At 44.5% G+C, this 9256-nt stretch overlaps 1 long non-coding RNA gene across 2 annotated transcripts; it reads left to right on the top strand.

Annotated features, from left to right (window-relative positions):
• Positions 1 to 337: 337 nt before the first annotated feature.
• On the top strand, positions 338 to 2412 carry LOC135346634 (uncharacterized). Of its 2 annotated transcripts, XR_010398075.1 has the most exons (3): positions 1393 to 1450; positions 2100 to 2135; positions 2301 to 2412. It is a non-coding gene; the product is annotated as an uncharacterized LOC135346634 (long non-coding RNA). The 2 variants fall into 2 exon arrangements; XR_010398074.1 differs by having other exon boundaries at positions 338 to 2135.
• The last annotated feature ends 6844 nt before the right edge of the window (positions 2413 to 9256 follow it).

Below are 9256 nucleotides of genomic sequence, written 5' to 3'. Positions count from 1 at the left end.
ATACCAAAAGAATCCAGAGAGGCACATAAAGTTTGCCTTCAGTCTCCAATGACCGTGCAACATCAGCTAGAAGTTTACATAGAACTCATTGTCAATTTTTGTGCCAGCTCAGCAAAAAAAGTGGTGCACGTGATCGTGTCCAACCTCCTCTGAGGAATGCAATACGGGAGTAACTCATTAGCAAAAAGGTCAACCTATTATGGGGGGTGATCAGTGCCAAAACCTCCAGTTCTAGTACTAAAATTATTTGCATGGTAAAGTTCTACATACAAATGACACGCTCTCTCTTATTTGCATGGTGAAGTTATGGTGAAGTTCTACATACAAATGACACGCTCTCTCTTATTTGCATGGTGATTTTCTACATACAAATGATACTCTTATTTGCATGGTGAAGTTCTACATATAAATGATACTCTTATTTGCATGGTGAAGTTCTACATATAAATTATACTCTTATTTGCATGGTGAAGTTCTACATACGATGAAACTTCTACATACAAATGAGGAGTTCTACATACAAATAACGCTGCATGGCAAATGATAAGCTTTGTTAGTTTTACAATGACACTCATATATATTTGCATTGACTTGAAACCACTCCCTTTTTCATCTATAAGGAAGGGCTCGGATGAAAAAGGGAAGGTTGGAATACAATTAGAACAAACCACTATAACTACATAATGTGTGGGTGTTTATTCAGCTTTGATCCCAGACCGTCAGAAAATGTATTTTATACTCGAGGCTATATAGCAACAGAAATAGTACATGCGTGAGTAGGACGTTAACAATAACATTGTGGGAGCGTGACATTCTTCACGCATGCCCCTATAGGACAACTGTAAATTTATTGAAGGAGGACACAATTAACATTATAGTATAGACGGACATTTTAATTAACATATCAACTACGTGTTGGACACGCCCGCTCATGTGGCAATCTTTTTTGGTCACTAAGTGGGCGTGTCCAATAATGGAGTTAAAAAAATTACTCTCTCCCCTGAGCCTTTTCTTAGGTGAAAAGGGGAGTAGTTTCCAGTTTAGCAAATTAACTATGCAAATGCGAGAGTATCATTTGTATGTAGAGCTTCACCATGCAAATGAGAGTATCATTTGTATGTAGAACTTCACCATGTAAATGAGAGTATCATTTGTATGATTGTAGAACTTCACCATGCAGATGAGAGTATCATTTGTATGTAGAACTTCCCCATGCAAATGAGAGTATCATTTGTATGTAGAACTTCCCCATGCAAATGAGAGTATCATTTGTATGTAGAACTTCACCATGCAAATAAGAGAGAGCGCGTCATTTGTATGTAGAACTTCACTATGCAAATGATTTTAGTACTAAATAAACAGAGCTGGAGGTTTTGGCACTGATCACCCCCCATAACCTATGTCGTACCTCCTCTGTAAACTGGCCATTAAAGACAGAAGGTTAGCCGAGGTCAGAGTTTACAAATTTCATTAAAGATGGGCGTGGTGTTATCATTTTTCTGCCAAGAAGCTGAGCAGTTATTGAGTATTTATGATTCTCTAGTACCTAGAGGTATTGTAGCCTCGATCCCAGGCTGCATGCACTTTTCTCAAGGCCTATGAGGAGGCTAGGAGTATTGTAGCCATGCTTACGTAGGTATCCACTTAATACCGTAATTGATGTAATTACAGCGCCACCATAATTTAAGCGCCACGTCAGCATCAGCATAATTTTTTAGGACCTAAAAAAGCGCCAACCATTGCTGGAATTATTTCTTTCTGGCGCTTATAAAAAGGTTTGTTTTGAGACATCAAGACAATCATCCTGCATCTTTGACGTCCTTCACTTCTAAACAGTTGTCTAACCCATAGCTACAGTCAATGAATGTTGTTCACGAGCGTAACGGTGCAGCTAGCAAGTGAAACTGAGCTAGACCACGCCCATTTTCTCTATACTAGCTGTTGAACATAAACGCCACCATAATTTAGGCGCCAGCTTGGGCTGAACGCAATTTTTTGTGTTGTAAAGATGCGCCACTCAGAAGTGGAATTAATTTTTTCTGGCGCTGTAATTACATCAATTACGGTATTGTTGACAGGATTGTCTTCTTTCAAATCAGATGCAGAGGCACGTACATACCCTTGGCTCAATTGAGGTGAGGGCTTATTCACCTATTTTAATGTTGTTAACGCACTCTTGATTTGTTTTAGTTATAAATACTTGATGAGATATGGTGGTAGAACTTGTGCGTATCTTTGTTATCTTTGTAATAATTTTTATGTCAGAACAATTTAATGTTAGTTGTAACTTTTTATTACAGAAACTGATGGTGGAGTCAGTGGATCCCGTCGGACATTAATTAAACCCCCTCATCGACAGTTCACTGTTTCTATCACCACACCCTGCATGTTTATCATTAATGTTATAAATTATCTCTGTTATAATTACAAATTTGCCTTCATGAGAACAAGGTGTTGCGTTGCAGCTACTTGTATGTCAAGAAATGATTCAGCACTGATACATGCACACATAGCATAGCAGTTATTTGCAGAGTCCTGAAGGGACAATAATTATCCTTCAGGACTCTACCTGAGCTAAAGAAAAAGTTTCTTATTATAATTAAGGAACTTCTTCTTTAGCTCAGGCTAAGTGGCTCATCATTAGCTCAGTACAACCATAGTCTATGGTATACTATAGGTACAACTGCACTAAAAATTAATACGGCCTTGAATCGAGGCTACCACTGCACTATCCTGGAAGGGCGGCTAATTCATGAGAGTATTGAGTCAATTCGCGAACTTTGACCTCGGCTAACCTTTTTATTATTATTATTAACTTTTCAGTAGTGCTGAACAAAAATGAATAAAGAACTGAGTATACTAGTAAGGAATAGAGCACACTGCCAGTCTTTGACTTCTTAAAAGTCTAGCTGGAGTACATACTATACTACAAATAAGGATTTTTAATTAAATTAAATAATACAATTGGAGCAAGGGCAAATCACATGATAAGTACATAGATTGACTGGGTCAAAATTTGTATTGAAAATCCCAGAAGAAATTGAAGAGGAGTCTCTCTATTCTCCTGTACGGTATTTCCAGATCCAGGCTTGGCATTGCATTCCAAAGGCGTACTACTCTATTGAAGTAATAGTGTCGTGTTTTGTTCAATCTGGTGAAATTGTGTGAGTTTTAGGTTGCTACCGAGCCTGGTTGATGAAGTGACAAAGCCGCGTATGTTGAAATTATCTTGGGGCTGCTTTAGGTGTTTGACTAGGAACATGATATCCCTCACCTCCAGCCAGTACATTAGGGGTAGCATGCCTAGAGTTATAAGCCTCTGTTTGTAACTGGAGGAGTAGTCTCAGAGAATATATTTAGTTGCTCTTCTTTGCACTTGTTCCAGCTTGGTTACGTTCTTAAAGTGTAGAGGTCTCCATAGTAGTACGACAGGTGAGAGCGGACTAGTGTGATATATAGGTTCTTTTTGTTGGGGGTGTTGCTATTGACAGTCCTTCTAATGAGGTTTAGAGCAGATGAGTGAATAGTGATTAGACCAATCTAGTGTGCTCGATACTAGTATTCCAAGATCCTTGTAGTTGTCCGTAAAGTCTATAAGGGTTCCATCTATGACGTATCTGTTGGTCTCCTCCAGTACAGGCTGATTAAAGCGCATGACTTTGCACTTACTATTATTCATGCTTAGGTTCCATCTCTGTTGAGTTTGTGCACCGTGCGGCAGTTCAAGATTAAGATTTAACATTCAACCATAGATCAACTGACAGTATGCACAAAACATAGAGGGTAAATACTAGGACAACAAAGACAGTGGAGCAGAGGCTCCCATACACAAAGGGCGCCGCTAGGAGCAGGCCGCCGGGCTAGAGCACAAAGCAATAAGATAGACTACACAAAAGAAGTGTTAACTAGTAATAAGAACTCATGCGCATGTACAATTAAACAGTAAACATTACAACACAGGAAATAATAAGAACAGGAAATGACTAAGTGAATAACTAACTAGCAAAGCCTTCTAGATTAAACATACCTAACAGTCAAGCGTACTGGTCAACCAGTCGGTCAGGAGGACGGGAGGTGCAACCAGAACGTCGAGGAGGAGGATCAGTTGGTGGATTCTCCGGAAGTGATGGAGATGGCAGTGTAGGTGCGTCCACCACGGGATTTGGTACCCAATCGGTTGGGAGTTCTTCCGTGTCCCTTGACCTGGGGATAGAGTTCGTTCGGATATGGTCAATGTGTCGACGAATAGTTCTGTTGTCCGTTAAACGTATCTCGTAGCTGCGTGAACCGAGAATCTTGGTTATGATACCAGGCAGCCAGGTATCTCGAGCGGGGAGATCAGCCACTAATACAGCATCGTCGATGGCAAAAGAGCGAGTCAGTGCTCTGTTATCCTTCTGACGTTCTTGCTGTTGGACCTTGTTGTGCAGATTCGGTCTGAATAGGTCCAGCCGTGATCGGGGTAGGCGTCCCATCAGTAGCTGTGCCGGTGCTGAGCCAGTGGTACTGTGAGGCGTTATGCGATACCTAAACAGGAATTGAGATAACCTGTCTTCCAGGGAACCTTCTGTGGCTTTTCGGAGATATTGCTTGAACGTTTGGACAGCTTGTCCGTTGGTTGCGGGATTATAGGGTGCAGACGTGTTGTGTCTGATGCCATTTGACTGAGTGAAGGCCTGGAACTGTGTTCCATTATCGGATACAATCAGTTCAGGGATGCCGTGAGTAGATCTGAGAATGGAAATGGTGGTTCGGGAGTTGCTTGCTTAGCGATTCGGACATCCAGCCACTTGGAGTATGCATCGACTACCACCAAAAACATATGTCCATCGATCGGGCAAGCATAGTCAATGTGGAGTCGTGACCATGGTGTCCTGGGAAATTCCCAGGGTTGTATCGGGGCTGTTGCTGGGAGGTGCTGGTTAAGATTCGCACTGTTTCACTTTCAGTTCAAGTTCTTTGTCGATACCAGGCCACCAAACGAAAGAACGAGCCAGAGCTTTCATCCGGGCAATACCAGGGTGTCCTTCGTGTAGTTCTTCCAGTACGGTTTCCCTTCCTTGTTGTGGAACGACGACCCGAGAGCCCCAGAGAATACACCCATCGTCGAGCCGTCTCGTCTCTGTATGAAGGGTTTGAGAGCGGGGTCTGTGCACTCCTTCCAGCCTGAGGATAGCATGGTTTGAACCTTGGAGAGAGTCGGATCGCGAGTAGTCCATGAGCGAACATCTTTGGCCAACACTGGGAGGGATTGCAGCATATTAATTGAGAGTGTGATCTCACCAGGGGTTTCTTTGGTAGGGGATGAATCTGGTAGGGGTAGTCTGCTGAGGACGTCGGCGTTTGCATGAGCTGTGCCAGGTTTGTACCGGATGGCATAGTCATATGCACCAAGTGTGAGTGCCTATCGCTGAATCCGTGCCGAGGCCAGGGTAGGGATACCATTGGTTTCCTGAAATAGGAATTGTGAAATGCCTGCCCGCCAGATATTGATGGAACCGTTTTACACCAAAGATAATTGCCAAACCCTCCTTGTCCAATTGTGAGTAACGTTTCTCAGCTGGTCCTAAGGTGCGAGAGGCAAAGGCAATTGGGCGTTCGGAGCCGTCTTCGAATGTGTGAGAGAGTACTGCGCCAATGCCATATGGAGAGGCATCGCAGGCGAGTATCAGGGGCTTCGTCTGGTCATAGTGGGTGAGTACAGTGTCAGAGGTCAGGAGGTCCTTGACGTAATCGAATGCCGACTGATGCGTTGAGTCCCACGTCCAGGCAGTACGCTTATGAAGTAGACTGTGGAGGGGGGCAAGAACAGTTCAGAGGTTAGGTACAAATTTACCATAGTAATTTAGTAACCCGAGGAATGACTTGAGCTGAGAGACGTTGATTGGAACTGGGGCATTCTTGAGAGCCTTGATCTTGCTGTCAGTCGGTTGCAACCCTTCAGCAGAGATGCGGTACTCAATCGAGGGCAGCATAAATTCGCACTTCTTTCGCTTGAGCCGGACTCCCGCCTTGTCTAGGCGGCGAAAGACTTCCTCGAGGGTAGTGAGGTGCTCTTGCTCACTTGGATCTGTAACAAGGATATCATCAAGATACACACATACGTGAGGGAGGTCCTGTAGAATGGTTTCCATAGTGCGCTGGAAAATCCCAGGAGCTGAGGCAATGCCGAAAGGTAGACGCTGGTACAGAAGTCGTTCGATAAACAACATCAAGACCCCGCCCCTTCGATAATCCTGCAATGGTATAATTTTTTCACGAGGAAGCAGCACTCCACGGAAAGCATTGGGGATTTTGTGGCTCAACTGAGTTGTGGCTCAACTGAGGAAACTCGCTCACCACTGCAACTTTGGTGACGACATGCTGCGAGACCGGCACTGACGCCTGCAATTTAAACTCCTTTCCAATGCTGCACTAACTTCAAGATTGCCAAGGCTGACGAAACAGCGGCACTAAGGATCTGGCTGGAGGCCACTCACTACACAAGATGTATGGTAAACAAAAACGGCGCACAAAAACTTTTTCGACGAAGCCGCCCACTCGAACTCCTATGAACCAGCCGCCCACTCAATCTTGCTCTCGTTGTGGTGCTGCCCACTCCCCTACAACGTGCAAATTTAAAGATTTCACCTCCTCAGTTTGCAGGAAGAAGGCCCGTGACCAGACAGAAAAGAAGGGAAGTGCCTCCCAGAATCACCAGATACAAGCTCACACTTCAGACTGAGGAGGAACCCTGCCTCTTCCTCGGACCAAGCCTATGGAGGTAACAATAACACTAGACAATGTTGAAACAGTTATAGAGTTAGACACGGGGGCCACTCTCTCGGTGATGTCTGAGAGTACGTACCAGACACTCTGGCCAACTGATGGCCGCCCCCCTCTTCAACCCTCCACGGCGCGACTCTCAACCTACACGGGTGAGCGTATTTCTGTGTTAGGACAGATAACCCTGCATGTCTCCTTTGTGTCTCCTTTCAACAGCAGAACCACAGTCTCTCACTGTTAGTGGTACCTGGTACTGGCCCTACCCTCCTAAGACGTGAATGGCTAGAGAAAATCAAGGTGGACTGGCAAAGTATCCACCTACTACGGCAGGTCACGCCTCAGCAGTCAGTACAGGATCGCTACCCTGCTGTATTCAATGGGGAACTCGGCGAGATTGCTGGCTCGCTGCATGTTGACTCCTCGAAGCAACCAAGGTTCTTCAGAGCCCGACCTGTTCCCTACTCTCTGCGCACTAAGGTGGAAGAGGAACTCACACGACTTCAAAACCAAGGTGTAATAAAACCTGTTACCTTTTCTGAATGGGCTGCCCCAATTGTACCTGGGAAGATAAGGATATGTGGCGACTACAAGCTGACGGTGAACGCGGTAGCAAAGACTGACCCTTACCCACTCCCTCGAATCGAAGACATTTTTGCATCTCTCGCGGGTGGAAAGACCTTCACAAAGCTGGATCTGGAGAACGCATACCTACAGGTCCCCCTAACTGAAACTAGTCGGAAGTACACCACGGTGAACACCCACAAAGGACAGAGAAGATCCCTGATGAGTTGTAGGCCCACAGGCAGTGAGCAGAATGGAGCGTTTCTTTGTAGCATCTGTAATTCCATTAGCTAGGAAATAGTGCCCTATGCGATCAGTCCAGTCCTCGACGGTGGAGTTAAAAGAGCCAATGTGTCCTAGAGAAGCTACCATTCTTCGAGAGGTAGGTTAGGGAGCCTGTTTTTATCCTCGTCGCCAATTGTTGAGTTCGTGCACCGAGCAGCGTGCGACAGTTCAAGATTAAGATTTAACATTCAACCATAGATCAACTGACAGTATGCACAAAACATAGAGGGTAAATTAAATACTAGGACAACAAAGACAGTGGAGCAGAGGCTCCCATACACAAAGGGCGCCGCTAGGAGCAAGCCGCCGGGCTAGAGCACAAAGCAATAAGACAGACTACACAAAAGAAGTGTTAACTAGTAAGAAGAACTCATGCGCATGCACAATTAAACAGTAAGCATTACAACACAGGAAATAATAAGAACAGGAAATGACTAAGTGAATAACTAACTAGCAAAGTCATTACAATCTCTTACACCAATTTGAGACTTCCAGTAAATCAGATTGAAGGTGGGTACAGTTTCCTTCGGAGGTGAGAGTTTGGAGAAGCTTGGTATCGTCTGCGAACAGGAACACTTGTGAGGAGGGAACAATTTCCGGAAGATCATTAATATATACCAGAAACAGAAGGGGGCCTAGTATGCTCCCCTGTGGAACTCCAGATAGCACAGGAAGTAAAGTAGAGTGCTTGCCTTCAACTTCTACATAGTGTTGTCTGTTCTCAAGGTAACTTTTAAACCACTGCCACAAAGGGCCAGTTATGCCTAGCATCCAGAGTTTGTAGAGCAGCTTATTGTGCGACACAGTATCAAATGCCTGCGACGAGTCCAGGTACACCACATCTGTTGGGATTTTGCTGTCCATTGAGTTGACAATGTTTGAGTAGAGCTGGCTGAGGCATGAGCGATGTTTGAGGAAGCCGAATTGGTGAACATTTAGCTTGTCACGAACAAAGTCAATGATGTTGTTATAGATGATTTTCTCTAGGATTTTTGACGTAATGCTGAGAAGAGAGATTGCTCTGTGAGGGAGCCCTTTTTGGGGATAGGACGAATTTTGTGGATTTTCCAATTTTGCGGAAAGTGGCCATTCTTGATACTGAGGTTGAAGAGTTCCGTGAGTGCATCTGTGAGTGAGTTGGCACAGTTTTTGAGTACTTGGGCACTAATATTGTCGCCTTTGCTTGGATCAAGTTCTAATAGACATTTGTATGTCTCCTCAGGCATTATTGTGAGGTTACTTAGCTGGTGTGCCGGTGCCGGGAGAGATGAGGTGTGAGGGAGTTGGTAATTATTCTTAGAGAAAGTGGAGTGCAAGGGGGTCAGTGACAGGGACGGAGTTGACAATTAACTGACTGGAGCTGTGTTTGGATGCACTCAGAGATCTTAGGTGACGAAACAGTTTTTTGGGGGAGGAGGAAAGTTCTGGATAAGTTTTTCTTCATAGCGACACCTACCCAGATTAGTTTGTTAGTAAGTTCTTCTTCCAGACGGTTAAGCTTTCTTTGCTTAGCCACCGTGCACTTCCGTTTAACAGAGCGTTTTATGGTATGGATTTGTTTAAGGAGATGCCTAGCTTCACCAACTTTGGGAGATTCTTTCGTGATATTGTGATAGATGGCACGTAGAGCTGGCAAGCAGAAGAT

The sequence above is a fragment of the Halichondria panicea genome, chromosome 13 (genome assembly GCF_963675165.1).
Source record: "Halichondria panicea chromosome 13, odHalPani1.1, whole genome shotgun sequence".
In the NCBI taxonomy this organism is placed as follows: domain Eukaryota; kingdom Metazoa; phylum Porifera; class Demospongiae; order Suberitida; family Halichondriidae; genus Halichondria; species Halichondria panicea.
This window is presented reverse-complemented; position numbering and strand designations above follow the sequence as displayed.